The sequence below is a fragment of the Ixodes scapularis genome, unplaced genomic scaffold, assembly GCF_016920785.2.
Source record: "Ixodes scapularis isolate PalLabHiFi unplaced genomic scaffold, ASM1692078v2 PGA_scaffold0__279_contigs__length_252992795, whole genome shotgun sequence".
Classification (NCBI taxonomy): Eukaryota; Metazoa; Arthropoda; class Arachnida; order Ixodida; family Ixodidae; genus Ixodes; species Ixodes scapularis.
Window position 1 is genome coordinate 158712758 of NW_024609835.1, and position 20280 is coordinate 158733037.

Genomic DNA, 20280 nt, shown 5'->3' on the forward strand with positions numbered 1-20280 from the left:
CCGCGACCTCCTTACAAACCCACTTACAAGTAGAACTCGCTAACTATCCCGTCACCTCGGCGTGTAAGCAATTGAAGGAACAGTGGGGAGAAAATACAGCTTTCTTTATTTGTACTAGCTTTCGGTAACTCAAATTAGACCCTTAAAGAAGTTTTCATTAAACAAGATACGGAATATGAAAAACACTTCACCGAACGCAACGCCAGCAGGACGTAATAGGATAAATATTAAAATAGAAGAGTTCGCTGTCTCACAAATATGTTAGCTTCTAAGTGCCTATACGAAACCGGATGCATTATTATCAAACTCCACAGCCTTTTCTTTTCTCATTCCGATGGAAGCAAGCTTCAAGAACTCGCGCGTTCTAGAAACGTGTTATGAAATGAGCACACAGCAGCATTTAGGATTTACGAGATTGTAGAAAAATGAAATCCCGTGACGCGATTTTTTTTTTGCACAGCCTTCCAATTCTCTTTCTTCCGTGCAAGCCGCGACCAGCGCAATACTGGTTCTATGTCAAGATTCATGGATGCAGCGTTTGTCAAGATTCATGGATGCAGCGTTTGTATTCCGAAGACTGAGTGGAGAAGAAAAATATGTAAGCGAGGTGTGTGTCAGTTGACGGCACTTAAAAAACAAATGGCATTGATAGCACATTCATTGTCAACAGCGCGTGGCCGAACCGTTTTGACATGAGCCGGTAACCGTTATTTTTTTCCGGTTCAGTTCAGGTTCGGGTTCATCGCGATAACAACATAACGGTTCGGGTTCGGGTTCAGTTCCGGAAAAAATACCGGTTCGGTTCCGGTTTTTGGTTCGGTTCGGTTCCGGTTCGACACCCTGATATATATATATATAGGTGAGAAAAAAGGTGTGACAAACGCTTCCGTAGTATAAGGCGCAAAAGAAGGCGTTACCAGACCAAGCAGCCGATGGCTGAAGAAAAGGGGGTTTAAAATGTAATGCTTCATAACAACACTTCGATACAATTTACAAGATTAGGTTACATGCTAAAAGCTAAAAAGAGAAAAAGGAAATAAAAACTAATTTTTTATAGAGGGCCTTCGTCGACGTTTCGAGGCAGTGCTACTGCCGAAACATCGACGAAGCGTCGACAAAGTGTCTAGCGGTCACAGTAAACCGCTAGGTGGCCAGACGGTTCCTGCCTAATTGCCAACGTATGCTCTCTGACTCTGTCGTCACCGCATCTACCCGCCTGTCTGGCCAACGTGTACCTTTCCACGTGATCCGGGGGATTCATACGTCACCTATAAAATCAGTCTTCTAGTGTGGAACTTGCGGAACCTGCATACATGTCGTTTTTCGCAGATTCCCTGCGGCACAGCCGATTCCTCTGCCGATCTGCCTATCGTTTTACAAAGCGAAGTTTGTGTAGTGCTGTAAAAAAGTACCGATATGTCAAATCGGTGGGCCACCTTCTTCAGTTTGTGGGACATTTTGTGAATGTAAGCCGCGACGACAGGTTTACCCACCTTCCGAAGAGCTATGTGCACACCTTGCTGTTGTCTTTTCTTATCTTTTTCGTTAGATTTTTGGAATCATCCAGAAGTAAATGCTGATGCTAACCTGCCGCTTCCAGTCCGCTTAGCTGACAATGATAGCTATTACAGCGGAGCTGTTAAGGGCTAGTTTCCCCAGGATCGTGCCCGGTACCAAACAAATGTCGACACCCGTAGCCAATACAACGGTCTGGTTGCCGCCGTCGCTCATAGATGGCGATAGCTGTCCAGAGTGTTGTGTTTGCCTGTTGTCTGCTTGCCACCGTCGCTCATAGAACGCGGCAACATTTCTTCGGAGGAAAAAGGGCGGGAACGGAACGAGCGGCGATGTGCGCAGCAGCGCGAATGCTTCCGCAACCGCCACGAGGCAGCTATCGCCTAAAGTTCCACTGCCGTCGAGCGCTTCAGATTCTCTTTTGCAAAAGAAGAGCAGATCGCTCGACTGGAAAGCCACCGCCGAGAACAGAGCTACAGCTGCGCTGCTCTTCCTTCTTTACCAGTGTAGAAAAGCTGAAAGTTTTCTTTTTATTCGGTGAGAGCCGGATTTCTTAAATGCCAACAAAAAAATTTGTGTTTTTTTAGTATCAGTATTTTATCATTAAAACTGCTAGTTAAGAAGGATTAATTTGGGGCCCTAACCTAAGCGGTAAAATTAGGCGACTGCCAAAACGCGTTCGATGTAATTTGGGAAAAGAGCTCAGACCCCGTGTCCGCACTCTGAGTTTTGCGCAGGGTAACCCCCTAACGACATGCTGCCTCGAAGTCGACTCAGTACTCCGTTCACGCCTAAGTTGGCCGTACGGTAGAAGATATTAGGGAATTGTAGTAGACCGTTCCCGCAGCCCGCTAAGCTTCCGGATAGCGCTCCGTAATCCGCCACGAGACCTTGAACTATGCAGAGAAGGCTGGCGGCGCGCATGCGCAGCTGCGGCGTTTTTTTCGGGGATACCGTAGCGGAGGAGAAAAACGATCTACTACAACTCCCTATTCGCTCGTCGCACAAATCAACCGCCTCCCTTTCGTCATCTCACTCCGCTCTCGGTTCGCGGGTATTAGCGGCGAGATGTTTGTGTGGCGCCCTCCTAAGGTTACCTTTCGTGACGTCATTACCCTGTGAACAAGTTAGATGGTGTTTGGAAATAGCATGGTGGAAGCTGAAAACCATTGCGCTCTTAAACCAATACTGCGAACACCGTCAAAAATCAAGTTCTTCCATTACTCTCATTTCAGTCGATAAGGAGTCCTTTGCTGACGTCAAAGTCAGTCAGAGTCTTTCTGAACTGACCTGTTGACTTACTCGACAAGCTTTTCAGAGTACGTGTAGCGGAGGACTCGGGACGCCCTTGGGCGTTCGTGCCTCCAGAGATACCTGAGCCCTCGTGGCCAATCGGACGAGTGCCCCTCAAAGGTCGGGACGAGTAGACACTCGACCCCGAACAAAGGTCGGGGTCGAGTGTCTACTGGACCCCGACCTTTGAAATCGGACGCCGTCCGCAGCTCCGGGGAGTCCCACTGAGGCTGCCCAAGTGGTTCGGAAGCATCAGGGTCAGGTTCTTCGAGGCGCCGAGGATAAAACCGCGGGAATCAACTTGCACCTTGTGAACAAATACTGGTAAATGGTGGTAGCAACTTGCTTGTCTCCGGAGCTTTTTAGATATTGTCACTTGCTATCGATGTTACGTTGATTACACTGCGATATGAAATATCTTGCGCGTCTGAACTAATATTCAAAAAACAATTACAACACGCGCGGTAAGCATGCCAAAGTAGGGTAACAACGGTAAATAATGCCCGTAAATAAATATTAAAACAATAACATTAATGTTTTAGTAATATTCGCAGGTACTATTGACTGTCTTTGCCTTATATCTGAAGGTGTTGCGCATACTATACTGGCTATTTCAATATTAGCTGAGACGCACGCGAGACATTTTATATTTAACTGTAATTACTGTAATCAGATCGCTATATTTTCCTATCTAAACATTGCAATCCGGCGAGCACTAGAGAGGTACGCTGCATATTACTGACTTATTCCGCCCCGGCACAAGAAGCTAGCCTAGTAGGGCGCATCAAGGCCAGGGTGCAGACACTTGTAACCACAGCGGAGGTGTCATGCACTTTTAAAAAAAAGGGTATCGATAGTCCTCCTTAAGGGGAGGAAAGGTCTTGTAACCTACGTTTCTTTAGAAAGAGAGAAACTTTCGTCCCTGAAGCAGGGGAGCAAATAGTTCCCCTGTCTCCTGCATCTCATTATCTCGGCCCTGAATCGAGCAAATCGAGCTCAATAAGCCTTAACGAGGACGCTACGTCTCTAGTAGGGGACGAGAGGAGCAGCAAATAGAAGCGTAACACGAGCTTTCCACGAACTGTGTTTGTTTCCCAAGCCAGATTCTCCCGCAGGTACAGAAACTTGAGTTTCGAAAGCAGTTACTCAGTTTTCTCGTCGTCAGCACTGCGATGTGAAACGAAGACAACCGATACCCAGTTACTTCGAACACTTTACGTCTTACCTTTGCTGTTCCTCGAGTCACAGTTCCTTCGTCAACCGCACATCATGGAGAAATGGAAAACCAGTCCACGAAACCAAAAACCGCTCTCGAAAGAACAAAATCGAAGCCGCTGTTTATCGCGTAGCGTGAAGGAAGGTTAAATCGTTAAATCGCTTGCCATCATATGGCAGGGTCAAGCAGAGTAATTGCAAGTAGCTAGGCTAGGTGGCGCTAGGTACCGCCCAATTCATGTTCTACAAAAATATTTTTATTTCCTTACGCCATGATTGCGCTTCGGGATCCTCTACTATGCACACATGTAGACACATTACGCATACTACAAACATCAGGTGAACAGACATTGAGCGCATACACATACAACGACACACGAACACTGTACCCGGGCTCTGCATTTGCGTCTTTTATACTGGTCCTTTTGAACGTACGGAATTTCTAGGTGACTCGCTAAGCAATAAAAAATATTCCCAGCATATTGATTTGTATCCAGCAATGTCATACCTCTGAGAGTATCTTGAATGGCTCAGGGGATGAATCTCCTATTAAAAAGTAAACGCTCGATCATGCCGCAATTATTTGAAAGCCAATAAATCAAGCCGCTCCAATGCGGTTCGAAGCCATGAGTTTGTTTCCCCGCATGGCACGTCGTAGCCTGTATTTCTATTGTAGTGTTTGTTTTTCTACTTGTGCTGTTCGCGCACGGCTGCAATTGCCGTCTTGAATTAATCACGGTAAAGCGCATATTCACTCAACTGGAAGTGATGCTTCACGGGCAGAGAAATCGCTTTTTGATCAACTTAAATGCAGTCAAAGCCGCGACTTGCGGCAGGTGTTAAGTGCGCGGAGCTACGCCGTGGCGAGCTCGAAAACCTCTAGCGCTCATCCCAGCGTGCCTCCAGGGCCCGTTTTCTCGAACGCAAACCGTGGTTTAAAGTTAACTATTGTCCCTAGAAGGGGGAATTCCAGGTCACGTGACTGGGAGAGCAGGGGCGCCGAGGAAGGAGCAGTACCTAGAAGCAAAATGGCCGCGGCGTCGCTTAATGAGGGCTAATAGTTCTGCTTGGTTCTGCTGAACATTCATTTCGATCTGGCTGTTATATTAATGACTCACCGTCAACCTATTAGCACGTCAAGCAAAGCGATAGTTCAGAGGGACTACTAAACTAACCGACGGCAGCATTCCGTGAACGCATCAACTTTAACAGTCCGGGATCCAAGACATATGACGGTACATAAGCTTTGCAAGTGTTTTTATGGTGAGTAAAAAAAATGTTTTGCGAACGAGTGTTGGTACATATTTATACTAAGACGTTATATTGTTACACTATGCACGCCAACTCGTGAGCAGCGATTACTTTGCGGAGAAAGGGGGTTATCCTCAATAAAGTCTTCGTTCCAAATGTACTGTTTTTTTGTTAGCAGTGCGCCGACGGTATGCCGAGAGCATTGATGTTTCTACATATCCCCGGTGGCCAGCAATTCAACGGTGACGAGAAGCTTAGCTTCTTGTCGCCGGTGAATCGGTTGGGCAAACGGAGAAGAGGGCAAACACTTGAGATCAGCAGGAATCGCAGAAACGAGCGTCGCAAGGAACGAAAACGAGACTACAGCACCGGCGTTGCCAGACTGGAAGAAACACGGGAAAGTTATGCGTTGTTTATGGCGAAACATATTGAAGGAAATGTTTCTTACATTTTCGAATATTCGTCAACAAACTCTAGCCCAGTATCTAAAATTTCTTCGCACCATCGGAAGCAAATAAATTGGTCTTCAAGTACAACATTACCATATTTTGAGTTAAAATACCATACTATACTTAGTTTCAGCTTCGGTCCAGACGCAGCCAAAGCTACAAGCGCGAGCTCCGGGCTTTCAGCATCCCTGCCAAGCACGCGCGCTCGGTCAGTGCAAGCACTGTTCTGGGCCACATGCTCGCGCTTGTAGCATCGGCTGCGTCTGGACGGAAGCTGAAACGAAGTATAGATCGATTACAACCAGCGAAAAAAAGAGAATAAACAAAATAACTGGCTTGTTTCACCGATAGATGGCGCATCTTATTGCCCAATCAAAAATAATTATTGTTGCTCTATATCCAGCCGTTTATTACATTACCTAAGTACTTTTCCCTTCCTAGGCACCGTGGTTTACCAAAATGGGTTTACCATCGCTTCAAGAAAACCGGCCCTGGAGGGCAGTTTCTCCAGGAACCGCAGTATATTTAAAGCAGCAAAATAAAGGGTAGCTTTTTTATTTTATTTTACCTACTATTTTTTTAATGATAAAATTTCACACTGTAGATATACGTACTTTCCGTCAAAATTTCGTACTGTTCAGTCCTTTCCCCCAGAGCGCAGTCGCTCTCGGGGAGGAGAAAACCGACAGTCTAATTGGCCACTGCACGATAGGAGCTCACTGTTCAGACCAGCGTTCCAACATGACTATCCGCACGTCGATCGATTGCACCTAATCCCTCAAGTGGTATTAAACTTTTTAATGTAAAGCGGAGTGTTAACCTGCGACATCCCGCCCCCTCCTATCACGGCCCGACCAGCGGCATCAATGCCCGACAGTTTACGTTATCTCATCTTGATGTTACACCACTGATACGCGAACACACGGTCACATCGGCGATAATTCCAGTCTTCTGTTCACAACGCACAACACTGCCATCACGGTGTTGCTGCTATGTTGCTGACACGCAGAAATACAGAACCACGTTGATTGCCGGTTGGCAGTCGGCATCAGAAAACAGAACCGAACTGAGCACGGAAGGCACCCAGGCAGCCGGCAGCAAAACCTGCCTGTCTTGGACGCAGTTCCTGCGATTCCCATTACGTCGAAAACGTCGACACAGTTCCGCGTCGTTCCGCTACTGTAGTTCCGCGTGGGTCCCGCAATCCGGAGACGGCCATCTTACCCAGTGCACGTAGTGCTGCTGGCACTGCTCCGGAACTTTCCTGTTTCTAGCGGCTTCGTTTGTTCGTTTGATAAAATTAGTGATAAGAACGTCAGTGCAACCGAAATGTTCTGCACGTTTGGACTAGAAGACGGAATTACAGGCGGCCTTCGCTGCCGCTGAAGCTCAATCAACTCAACAGCTATTTATGAAACAACGTGCGCGACATGCTCAAAAAACGAAACCGAAAGAAGTTTGTCGGGAGAGCGAAAGCTTTGTCCCGTTTGCCTGGAGAAGGAGGAAAACGTTTCGTTCCTCCCTTTTTCTCGTGTCCGCTTGAGGGCGCGTCAGTAGAAGGGAAGAAGACGCGCCGTTGCTACCTTTTTTCTCTATTTTTTTCTTAGAGTGTGGAGTCCTGCTGTTTTTGAGAGTGTATGTGCAGTTGGAAGCCGGAAAGTTGTTTTTTAGCAAAACTTGCTGAGTACTGACGTAATATGGGACTAAATGAGAGCAGCCGGAAGGTTGACCCAATATGGCGGGTGTGCCTCCACCCGCCATAATCGGAGAATTTTGTTTAGATCTTGAACAAGGCGTACTACTTACAGATTGAGAACAAAACATGCTTTGCTACTCTCACGTTGATAAGTCAAGAAATGTTTGACTATGTCTGTCGTATAAAAATAAGGGGGGGGGGGGGGGGGCTGACTGCGTTTCTGGAGTAGTTCGCTGCAGACTACTTCAAAACGCTGCAGCATTTCGACGTAGTCTGCAGTGCAGACATAGTGTAGACGTTACTCTTGAACGAAAGGTCATCGCACACTCTACAGACGATACTGAACGAATCATTAACGAAACATTTCTCGGAGTACACGTTGACCAACGAAATTAAAACAGGTCGAAGAGAAGTACACAGCCAAACCTGACTTAGAACTGAGTAAAAAAAAATATATATAAAAAAAACACGAACCCCGAAAACAAAAACAAACTACTCACCAATGTTGCGAATCAAGCACTTCACACTGACTGCGATATGCTCCCTCACGTTCATACAATGCAATTTTTGGTGAAATCGCTCCGTGCGATGTAAAACGCCTCTGAAACAGTGGCGTCACAAGGGGGCTGCGGGGGGCGGGGGGGGGGGGGGGGGGAAGGGGGGGGGCGAGCCATTCCGGGTGCAGCGTTCCGGGGGGTGAAAGGGGTCTCGCGACGGGCCGGTGGGGAAGGGGGGGGGGGGGGGTCGCCGTGGGCGACGAGCGGGGAATGGAGGTGGGCGACGAGGGGGGGGGGGGGGGGGGAAGGGCGTCGTCGCAGGCCACCGCTCCGGGTGCCGCTGACCCTAGTGACGCCACTGCTCTGAAATAATACTTTCCCGATTGCCCTGCCGCGTCATTACTTCTGTGTCAGCAATAACTGTGGGACACACCTATATCTATCAAAATGAATCGCCAGGTGTCCGGAACGTGGCGGAATCACGGCCAATGCCTGTTGTCTTAAGCTATCGTTGAAGCAACGACTGGACTTCCAAATGTTTATCTTGAGGCATGAGAGTGGGATCTTACGTACCTTACGTAAGATCCCACCTTACTAAACTATGTTTCCAGTTTCCTTGCAGCGGAAAAAAAACACAAAAAAACACCGCCACTTTTTGTTTCACTGCCATCTTCCTCGTCCTGTGGCTAGCCATGCGCAGATACATATATGTATAACTCTCGTCCTTCGCCTAACTGAGGTTCCTTTGCTCACTCTGGGTCTGAGCGCATGGTGGATAGCCTCCCCACTCATGCTTGCCTTCCTGCAACTTAAAACTTTCCATCGCCTTTTGTCGGCACGACCCGGTGAGCGCTGCGGTCAGGCGGGTGAAGTCGGACCCGTCTTTACCGCCTTAAGCCGCAATGAGACGGCTAATACGAGTACCTTATACAAAGGACAGTCTGCCGACATTGCTTGATTTGTGCTTCTGAATTGTATGCCGGTCCGATGGGTCGTATACAAACCGGATGCAGAAATGTTCGGAGCTTGTATATATATGTATAAGGCAAACGTGCTTCAAGGATGCTTGATGTGTGGATGTGCGCAGCGAACACCCTTTTTTTTATAATGTATGATCTCCTTGACTGGGATCTTAGAGTGGCTGGAATCAGAGGGAAGCAGACACAGCCGGCTTGCTAGAAGCAGCGTCTTAACTGAGACTGGGTGAAGCAAAAAAAAAAAAAAAAAAAAAAAAACACTGCTAAGGCTGGGGCGCGCGAGCGTTTTGAGACGCAGTTTGAGTCCCGCTCAGCTCGAGCGCTGGCTTTGCCAGTGCTTTTTCATCTCCGCCAGTCTCGGCTGAGATGCTGTTTCGAGCAAGCCGGCCCTGGCCCCAAAACACCAGCAGGCAATTTATATTTTCAACATCAGGTACAGAAATGGTGAGCTCCACTTTACGGGATCCTTTTTAGTAAAGTTCCAGCCCGTCGGAACGTGACCTGAAACCATCCAGCAGCTTGGTTTTGAAACCGTACCTTTGTAAGCCTGACGTTTGGCCAACGCGAACCTCTGCAATGTGATGTCCTGTTTATCACTTGTTGTTGAATTATCGCGAACGTTATTAGATTCGCTCAGTTACGGAACTGCTCATAGATGCTGCACGCACGAGCTGCCACGACTCGCCTCCCGTCGTTCGACGCGCCAGACGACTGCTATGGCAGCTGCAGTGTATTCTATAATATACGTACGTTTAGAAGTGCAGCCTCTAGATGGCGTTCCACCGTACACTGTAGAGCAAACAGTTCGCAAACGAAAATCTAGATGGCGCTTCGAACGACGGGAGGCGGACTTAAGTGAGGGGGGGGGGGGGTACCCCCTTACGTGGGAGTTCCTCAGCTTAGGTAACCGAGTAACGTTGATTATCACGTTCCATTCCTCGGCCATTGCTCCTCATTTTCTGCTTCTCATTGGAACGTCGAACACGCTGACCCCAGTGTGCCACCGCATTTCTTCTGCGATGTTTTCTTCACTAGTCTCCTTTCTTTTGCGAGGCGTCGTGAAGACAAAGAGAACAACTCCCAGCGAGCGTCTGGCGCTCGCTGGAAGTGCGTCATACAGCGAAGCCAACTGCGACAAGCGCGTATCCACAGGGACAACTTCGTGTTACGCCGCCCGTAAAACGAGTTTGTACTTGGAAGTCGCAGCAGTCGCGCGAAAGCGTTTACATCGGTAGCTGTTTGTGCTCCTTTTCGGCGAAAAACGGTGATGTTCGAACGCAAAAACCGACTTGATCGCGGCGCGAGAGTGCTCTCACCTTTATGGTCGTTCTTCGCACAATATATGACACGAGGGAATACCATCTTACTCCCCGAAAATTCAATGACCTTGGAGCCGACAGCTTTTACATGGTTAGAGCGGCTGGACACGCACAGCCCAAGGTTTTCCCTTTTGAATTGGGAGAGGTGGCTGCCGCCATCTATCACCGTGGACAGCCCTTTTGACAGCGGAGACATCCGTCTCTGCTGTCTTGGCAGATCCGGTGTCTCGGTGCGCCGACGGCAGCCCTCTGATTCAGCGCAGCACGAAAGCGCGACTGCTTGGACTTCGCGATGCGCGTGCCTTCTCTCGGACACCGTCTTTCCACGCGGATAGGGGAGGACTTGCTGCTTTAGGCGTGCCGTCTAATAGGAATGAGCGGAGTAGAATGTATCTAATACCCCTCCGGGGGTCTTTAAGAGAATAACATTAAATTAAGTTAAATCCTTCAAGTAAAGTATCAATTTGCTCGCACAACCACGTCAGCTGTGCAAGGCACTCTTTCGCACTAACCACCTCCCCCCCCCCCTCCCCCCCCCCCCTCGCCTGCGTTTTCCGCGGCGTTCGCTAGTGTGGTTCTTTCACGGACTGCTCGCCGGTTCGTTCGCTCGCTGCACTTGTCCGGTTGCGGAGGTTGTAATGTTAGTTTCGAACGTCTTTTTTCGAGTAACAGGGTACGACTTAGTCGGCTGCAGGCCTTGCTGAGAAGTGGAAACATATATCTGGTGGGAACATAAGGGAAAAAAAGAAAGAAAAAAAGGGAAGGGACCTATACAAGGTGGGCGAGACTGGGCATCCTTACAGTGCGGCGGGCTCGGGCTCGGCGGCGGTCGCCGCGCGCTTCGGATACCTTTGGCGGCTTTTCTTGCGTGGCTGTGGGTGATAAGAGGTTAGACTCAGCGAGTGCGCGGAAGGGCGGGCTCCAGTTTAGTACATGATTTGCTTGCGTGGGTGGTGGTCCTGCTGTTTTACAGCGGTAGCTTCAAGTATCCCTTTCCGGCGAAATCCAGCGGCGTTGGAACGCGAAAACGCTCTCATCATCGTGAAGAGAAAGAGAGAGAAAGAGAGTGATAGCGTCGCCGCGCTGCCACTGGGCGCGTTAGGTCCGCGCTCCTTTACTCCTACTCCGACGCTCCGAGTTTCATGCTCCGAACGGAGGAACTAAACGGAGCATAGCGTACGGGAGCACGACGCACCGAAATTATCGACGAGCCGGATGAGCCACTTCCCAGTCCCGACCGCATGTCTGCAGCGAACCCGGCATCGCGTGGATGCGGATGGCAGAAGTCTAAGGTATTCCGAAGATAAATTAATTAGGACATCTGTAAAGCGGCAGAGTGTAAAGTAAAAAAAAAAGACGGTTAGGAAGTTTTAAATATTGTTTTAATATTCCTGAAAAGTTTGATGATTCGCTTCGAGCACATATGCGAAAGGTAACTTGACCGATCGGTTTATATTGACCATACACGCTGTTCAGGTTTGAAGGAAAGGCAACAAGCTTAAACCCACTTTTTGACGAAGGAATTGCTGTAAAACTTGTCAGTTGTTCCGTGCCGTCTCGCAGAGCGAGTCGAAAGCCGTCGATGTGCTACGCCGATACCGGCACACCACCGTTCAATAGATAGCACGCCAATTCGTTTTTAGGTGAGATGCATGAACAAACGTTTTCCGCAAAGCCAACTAATGTTTCTCTTTTCGAACCAAAGTATTTTTATTCGCTTAGTTAGGTATTCTAAAAAGAACAGCGGTCGAAATGCCTTCTCAGCTCGACAACCTTTTGGTCGCTGTGCTATTGGCACGCTAGCGTTCTATAGATGAGCTCGTTTTGAAACGAGATGCACAAACAAACCTTTTCCGGAACGATAATTGCTGTCTTGACTTTCAAAGGAAATCGTTTTCAACTGCTGGATTGAGCACTATTCAATAAAAAAGGGCAGCGGTCCGGCTGCGTTATTCGTATCGAGGGTCTCGACAACAGCGCCGCCAATTTGTTTATGGACGTGATGTCACGGAACCTGAAGAAGTCACTCGCGCTCCGAGAAATACTCGGTGCACAAAAAGCGCGTTCGAGTGTCAGTCTCCGGCGGCGCTCATGTCCGTTTAGTGAACAAAGCATCAAACTCTCATGCTCCGAAGCATGGACTTGATGAACCCTCTCTCTCAACACCGCCATTGCCCCTCGCACAACCACACAACCACGTTATCTATAAAGAAACGTGCTATTGGGTTGTGGTTCCCTCTCTCGTGCGCCCACCACCCTCGCCCCCACCTATCCATGGTACGACGCTGACCATAGCAGACGGAATGTATCGTGCGGAAGGAGACGGCGGGATGGCGAGATCAGGTGCGTACTTGGTCTTTCTTTGAATAGGCGGACCGTACACAAAAAGAGCTCAAAATAAAGGCTTAACGCAGATGGATTATTTTTCCCCCAGCGCTTAGTATTTCGACGAGTTTTAGCTCACAAATTAAACACAGATTTTTTTTTTGTATTACAACATGATTTTTAATTGGCGATGAACACTTTTGTATTCGAAAGCCAGACCCGTTATATTGTGTTGTTTTTTTATCTATTCCATGACGTTTTTTTTAAGTATCCGGGTCACGAGCACATTCTCAGGAGGTTGGTGAATTATACACTCGTTTTCTCTTTTATACGACGCAAGTCCCCGATAAACAACGAATCTTTGGCCGACGCCAAAAAAGTGACGCGGAAAAACACCGAATGGCTAGGAAACAAATATTACCCCCCCCCCCCCCCCAAACAAACAAAAAAAAAAAAACACCGTAAATCGATACAAAAAATAATCTCAGACACATAGAACTCTAATGTGTACACGCATAATCATATAACGTAATTGCTGTATGTTCTAAACAAAATGACGTGCTTAAAACAGTAACAATAAAAAAAATGATATAAAAAAACGGACAATTGCGCACCTACTTATACTTATGGAGACATTACGAAAGCCCACGCCTCAGATGTTCTATCCCAAGGACTATTCGGCTGACGAGCCTACTTGGCAAAGGCATAATGAGAGAACACTAATGTTTTCAACTCGTTCTCGGAAGTCTTTATTTTCTCTATTATAATTGAATAGACAACTTAGTTTTTTTTCAATTGTTTAGTAGAAAAGAAGGCCCGTGCCGCTTGTTTCGAAGTCAGTTCGCTTTGCAATTGACCGTGGCGTTAATTAAATGCTTGCGGACTCGTGTCAATTATGAATGCACGCGGACTCATGCTTATTGCAATCACCTGCGTGTTTTCGCTAATTTTTTTCCTCCTCGTTCGAGTTTATTTTTTTTCTATTTAGTTTTCTGAGCAGGTCTGTCCAGAACGAAATATGCTCTGGCTTCTCTTTTCGTTTTTCATTATTAGCAAATAATACAATATGTGATTTGGCAAGAAAATTATAATTCAAATATATCGTCGCTGATCATTCGCCGTCTGCCAGTTGTAAAGCTGCAGAGACTTCTCCAAGTCAAACCATTTAGTTTCTTGTCCCTGCACCCGACATCAGCCTCTATTGTAGGGTCCGAAATAAATGAATCGATTTATTTATTATTTTATTTTCAATACCGTGTAAGACACCTTTTTTGGACATTTGTTCAATTTTCTTTTCTTTCAGATGCTTTTCTATCTCAAGCTTACGCAGCCTGAGCGAAAATAATCTGGCATAAATTGTAGAAAATAATCAATACTTTGTAATGTTTGCAAATTAGGCATTGAGAAGGCTATGATATTTCAAGAGTCGGATAGCGTTATTCAAGATTGTATCCAGGATATGTTTTATTACGTCTAAATATTACAATTAAAATAAATCCCACCTACCGTTCGGTAAGTTGTGGAATCACGTTTTAATGCAACTCTCGATTTTCTAGAAAAACGACCAAGTTAGGACTTGAAAAAAAGAAAAAAAAAATGTTACCCACGTTACGTACAAGAAACGAATACGCGTTTCGTTTTTTTTTAATATTTATAAATTAGATAAATGGGAATTCACTTTTCTCTCAGATCCTACGATAAGCTCTCTAAATTAAAAAAAAAGGAAAATTTGTTAGAAAAGAAAAAATAGCAGACATGTGAAGTACGGGATTCTGTGAAGATAGGAATCGATAACTGACAAAACTTTAAGCTTTGGCTGCTGCAGGGAGCAGTCAGGTGAATCAAAATGATTTCCCAATCGAACATTGTTTGAGGTTCCACAAAATAAATCAGTCGATAGACATTTGGACATGTTTTATTGCTCTCGTTTGTAGAGTTCAAGATTTCGATCTGGTCGACCTGCTAAAAATGGAAACGGCCTTAGTGTTAAATATTTCTAGCGTTCCTCGGATAAAAGTTTTGCTTCATCAAAATCACTTCTCGATGGCCAAGTGCTCTTAGATGTGTCCTTTAAAAAACTCCTGCGGAAAAAGTAAGCTCACATCCGTATAAAAAAATACAAAAAGAAAACATCCTTTTGGTGAACACTGTTTTAAGCTTTGTATGTTAAGTGAAATGCGCAGTCGATAGGATTTCACCTTTTACGAGAAAACACCTAAAAGGATTTAAGCTCATCATCGAAAGTCATAACATCGAGCTAGTCAAATGGCACAGAGTCCTTAGTGTCGTGCTTCGCTGTTCGCTTACATAGTATAAGCATATTGATATGCTCGAAGGAAATAAAAATGCCACCGTCAATGTTCTTCGGTCTATTGCCACAACTTTCGTGATCAATCTTTAAAAAAAAAAAAAAAAAAAAAAACGGTCGCTTTTTTATGAATATACGCAGCGACGAAGAAGCTTGTTTGTCATTGGTATTGCGTGCGAGTAAACTTAGGTCTCACTAGTGCCAGTAAGCTTGTGTAGAGTAATAAGAAACGTTCCTACCCAATGTCGTGGCACGGCCCCTTTAATTTTCGGGGGAGGGGCAGCATTTTTGGGATTGGCATTTGTCTTCCGGGGTTAAAGCCACTCATAGCTTAAAGGGGTCATGAAACGATTTTCCTACTTCTTCCTACTTAGATTTAATCCTCAACTCAAATACGAATTGTGAAATCACGTGGTCGTGACATTCCTTCGGCACCGGTGCGATGACTCCTAGCTTCCACCGTGCTTTTTATGCACACCATAGAACTTGCCATTCCCCAGTGACAATAAGTTCTGTCAGGGCACTCATTGGCCACGAACGCGAATCCAAATATTCGTTGACGGATTGATTGTTGACGAGCGCATACGTCCGAGTGACGCAGTTCTCGTGTCCAATGCGTGAGCTGGGCTCTGCTGACGTCAGTTTGGCGCCGGTGACGCGCTTTTGGAACCGTGGATGTATCATAGTGAAAAGGCGGAGAGCTTTCGAAGGCAAGAAGGTACAAAGTGGTCCGCTATATTTTCAAATGCTCGTACCGAAGAGCTGGCTTTTGACTTTCTAGCCTCTTTCTTTTGGCCAACTAAACGATATGCGATTAGTAAAGTCCCAATTTAAAATCATTCATCCCAACCCAAAATTCGTTTCATGGCCCATTTAAGAAACGTGGGAGTGGACGAGCCCACGAAATCGCGGAATTCGTCGATTCGAACTGTGAAGGATGATTACTGAAGTATGAAGAGCGGAACATAATAAGCCGGACTTCGCATTTCTCTCATCTGTGAGTGACACTAGTTTTGTTTAACACGCTTGAGTTAGAGAACGCTATTCAGCTAGGCCGGGAAAAACAGGTCTTATACACGAGTCGAGTGAGTTTACAGCGGCCTTGTTCTATTAGGAACATTTCTCCAAAATATGGAAAGTGCGACGAGTTTCACCTCGTTTGCGATTCCTTCCGTCACGTTTCTTTTTTATTTTTTTTTACAAAAACGATTAAGTTACGTTGGGAAATTAGGATAACAGGTGACGAATCGCGCTGGACTGGAAATCGATACGGCGCATTAAATTCGGGTATTAAAATCGCCACGAAAAATCGGGAGCGGAAAACCTGATGACGTTGAAAACTTTCTTCACACAGCCCAACTTCAACGCTGCGCGCAAATTGGGGAGTTACTCCCGAAAATCTTTTTACCGCGCTCTCCCGAAAATTTCCCGGAAACAAGGTTTAGACCGTCGCGATCGAAGGAAGGCGCTCGAGCTCACCGATTGTGCGATGCTGGGCGAAAGGGGGTGCGAAGTGGTCGACGGTAATTCCGCACTTGAGCCGCTCGTCGAGAGATGGCAGGCCCGTCGCTCGGTGCGTCTTCGTCCTGCGCTTGGCGTGCGTCAAAGTTTTTCGGACGACCCGGGATCCGAGCGCATTTTTATACGCGACTCCTCCGCCGGTTCTCCAAGCTCGTGACGTCACGCGGGTCACGTGGTGTCCTGCGAGGACGCCCATTGGTCGCGCCGCAGCCCGATGGGCCGGCCAATCAGGACGCGACTCTACCGACCTTTTTTGCGCTACTTTTTGGTCGGAGTTGTTTGCGCCCGTGGGGTGCTCGGATTCGCCCTCGCACGACAAGTTACGCGCGAGAAAGTAGGGACTTGCCTCATTTTACAAAAACACAAGCGGTCCAAATACAAAAATAATTAAAAAGTGGGTTTCTTAAATACGCGTCGTATTTGATAGACGTTTTCTTTTCTTTTTCCTTTTTCTTTTTGAAAAAAAGGGGGGCGGTGTGGAGGTTCGTCGCTTCATTATCGTAATTCGTGAAAGATCACCCCAAACAGTATCGGGCAAAAGAAGAAAAAAAGAAGAAACGAGACGTTAAAATTTTAATACGGACTCCGACGTATTCGCCTGGAAACCGAGAGATGACGTTAAGTCATGCAACCAGAGCGTGGGAAGAAGGGCGGAAAAAGGGAGAAAAAAAGAGCTGATACAACATTTCGCTCGTTGCTCGCGGGCGCATACAAAGAAATAATATGAACGGGTCGCGGTTTATTTCAACAAGTTTCGTCGGGGAGTTAAGTTTGGAAAGGACAACTGCCCGAAGGCATTAGGGGCGAACCGAAAAAGCCGCGTAATTTTATAACGGTGCCGGAATAATCTATTGAAATGTAAAGAAAGGGGAGAGCTTGATTCTACGTGCGGAAAAATATAGAAGTGAAAATCAAAAAACAAATTTGTTTTACTTTTCTTTTTTTTTTTTTAATTTTGCGCCGTCACAGTTTTTGGTAGGAAGCCTAACGCTAAGCGACAGTTCTCAGTCTGTGTGCCGAGATTTTGTCGCAAGTTCATTCGCATACATTGTAAGTGTATTTGTATACGCGACGTATAGATGGTAAAAAATGGAAAACATTATCCTTTATGCGTTTATTTCTTGTTTTTTAAGGCGTTATGAAAGCGTTATGCGTACTAAAAAAAAAAAAAAAAAACCGCGCTTAACGGCTCCTTTAAAGCGTGCTTTGCCTGTCTAACACGGTAGCTCTGCGGCGAAGCCCTCACCTTGTTGTGAACGCTGTCAAAATCGAGCGGTTGGAGTTCCGGCTTTCGGGATTTATCGGAGAGAGCGCCAACCGCTCTCGTGTTATTTTAGTGGGTTAGTGTAACATTAAGTAGGTAATGGAAACGTAATTCTCGGTGTCGAGTTCGCGAATTCGGCTCAACCAAAAAGGCATTTGAGAGAAAAAGGAAAAGGGCTGCCGCACATTCAATGCACAGCACTGTTCACATGTTTTCGTACAACACTGTTAGCCACTTAAGCTTATTTTTTTCGGCACTATAACTCGTCGGCGTCGCGGCTCAATGTACAGGGTCTGAGAGGGAAAAGGAGGTCTTCTTGTTCGGGCAGCATAAGTAAATTTGGCATCTCACAAAACCTGAAACCGTGCGATGACTGATCTACTTGGTTCGATTTGGCTTGCGAGTTCGCAGCTGCGAAGTCGGGCAGTGCAGCTTCCACCGGGCCTTCTTAGCCGCACAAGGGACGTCCCAATTTCTAAATCGCAAGTAAAATCCCACCATCTAAATCGGGCATAAATTTGACGCCAGTGATGGTGATGAAACGCGAAACTTCGAGAACATGACGCAATTGGGATCAAAAGCTAAAAAAAAAAAAAAACTACATTTTTTTAATGTGCCAACGTTCACTTAAGCCTAAAATTTGTCACATAAAAAATTGATACTTGGTTGGGGGGAGGGGGGGTCTGGAGATGGAGAGTGGGAAGGGTCATGTTATTTATTTAATTTGAAGAGAAAAAAAAACTGATCAAGAAGAAAATTTAATATTGACTTTCTTGCTGGCAAGTTTGACTTTACAGAAATGAAGTGGCTTTCACTGAAATAATGTCACTGGCTCCCAGGATGACTTTTTTGGCTTGGCAAATATTAAACCTAGGTCTACGTCGGTACAGAACGACATATTTTTGTGTTCTTCTTCTCTATTCACGGTATTAAGGTTACGTTTTAAAACTTTCTCATTCTATTACCTCTGCTAGCGTCGGAATCACCCGTATTTTATTCTTTCTGGAATGCGTATTGTTTATTGATGCTGGTAAACATAACGGGGTTTATATTTTCTAGTTTATTCCGTAGATAAAAAATACAACTATTTTGTTTTATACAAAAGAACTTACCCCCGCCCCCCCCCCCCCCCCACACACACACACACAATAAAATCATCATCACTGATACCGATCGGTTGCTTCAATAATGTTAATGATCACGATAATATGCAGCCCGCACAGATTGTAGGTAAAAGTTGGCAATCAGAAAATGAGGAGAGCATAAAAAATAATGCTTCAGCAGGCCGTTTTAATGGCCGTCAAACCCAGTTCAAGCAGAACACTTAAAAAATATTTAGGTGACACACTCCGGCAAAAATCGTGTGAGTTGAAGCGTTCGGCAGTCTGATGTCTGTATGATCAGCACCAAGCATACATCAAGATTTTTCTCCTCGCCTCCTCCGCTTTTCGGTAACCTCTCTTCTTGTCAAACTTGACATCACACGCCGCCTGCCAATGCTGTCCATCTGTTCTGCCGGGCCCTCGTATCCTGGGCCGTGTTTCAAAATTTACTCGCTCTTGCTCCAGGGTAAGGGATTTGTATTCTTGCGTTCGGAAACCTACCCGTGTCCAACGTCGCTACGTTTCTGTTGTCACGTGACGCGACCCGCCGGAGTAGCGCGGATCTTTTTGGGTAAGATTCGCGAACACAGCCCTTTCCTTTCACGTTGTCGGGTCCTGAAGAGCAGCGGAGGCCTTGAGGCGATTGATCGACAACCAACAGTGCGTGTGAGTGGCTGTTTAAACTCACGTGATGAGCATGCTTAAGACCCCCGTGGAAAGCAGAAAAAAGCTTTGACACACAAAACATTACCCAGACAAAACAAAAATCTGACGTATGTGGGTCTCTGCATGATTTATGTGGGAGTAGCGTTGCCTCACGATTTCTGAAGTGCCCCGTTTGGACAGGCCTTTACACCATGCCATACCGCAGCGGTAGTGCGAGCAAATCGACTCCCGAGTCGTCGTCCTCACAAAAAACAACCAGTTAACGCGTCTAATAATAATGAAATCGCGGTACAAACCAACACAAAGAGTACTTCCGGCGCAACTTAGTCCGATTTGTTTGTTTTAGGTGTGTATAAATGAAAACGAATCCCTAACACGCATACAGGCTTGTTTTGTTTTTTGTTTTTCGTTTTTTGCTTTCTAGAGGACACGCATTTGAAATGAATCAGCAAAACTCTTTCCACAGCACGGCAATCTGCCGAAAAGTATCACGCTAGAGAAGATATCCTTAATCAATGTATAATGAAAGTAGAATAAACTGCCAGGAATTGGGCAATTTCTCGAGCCCATTACAAAGTATCCCTTCGTAGCCAGGGAGCTCTCTTCCGACACGTTCCAAGAGAGTCACGTTACAGGCTCGGGACCAGGTACGGTATAATTCCCGTGCCTTTTGTTAATGTATGATACGCTTTTCGAGAGAGCAATTGTCTGAAAATGGAAGACGCATTAACAGGGCGCCAAAGGGGGACGCCAACGCAAGACGTAAAAACAAGACGCAAAAGCTTTTGGACGAAGAGAACAATAGGCTGAGTGTTAAAGCTCAAGTTATCCACAATTTCTAGTTTCAAATAAAACAAAAACGCCACACTATTGCGTCTTGT

At 46.2% G+C, this 20280-nt stretch overlaps 1 protein-coding gene across 1 annotated transcript in view; it reads right to left on the minus strand.

The window, feature by feature from the left end:
* The window catches only part of LOC8052735, a 211815-nt gene extending 195362 nt beyond the window's left edge, over positions 1–16453 (minus strand). Inside the window, exon 1 of the mRNA XM_029986532.3 lies at positions 16325–16453. The gene's annotated coding sequence lies outside the window, so the exon portion shown is untranslated. The remainder of the gene's footprint in view (positions 1–16324) is intronic.
* Positions 16454–20280: the final 3827 nt, after the last annotated feature.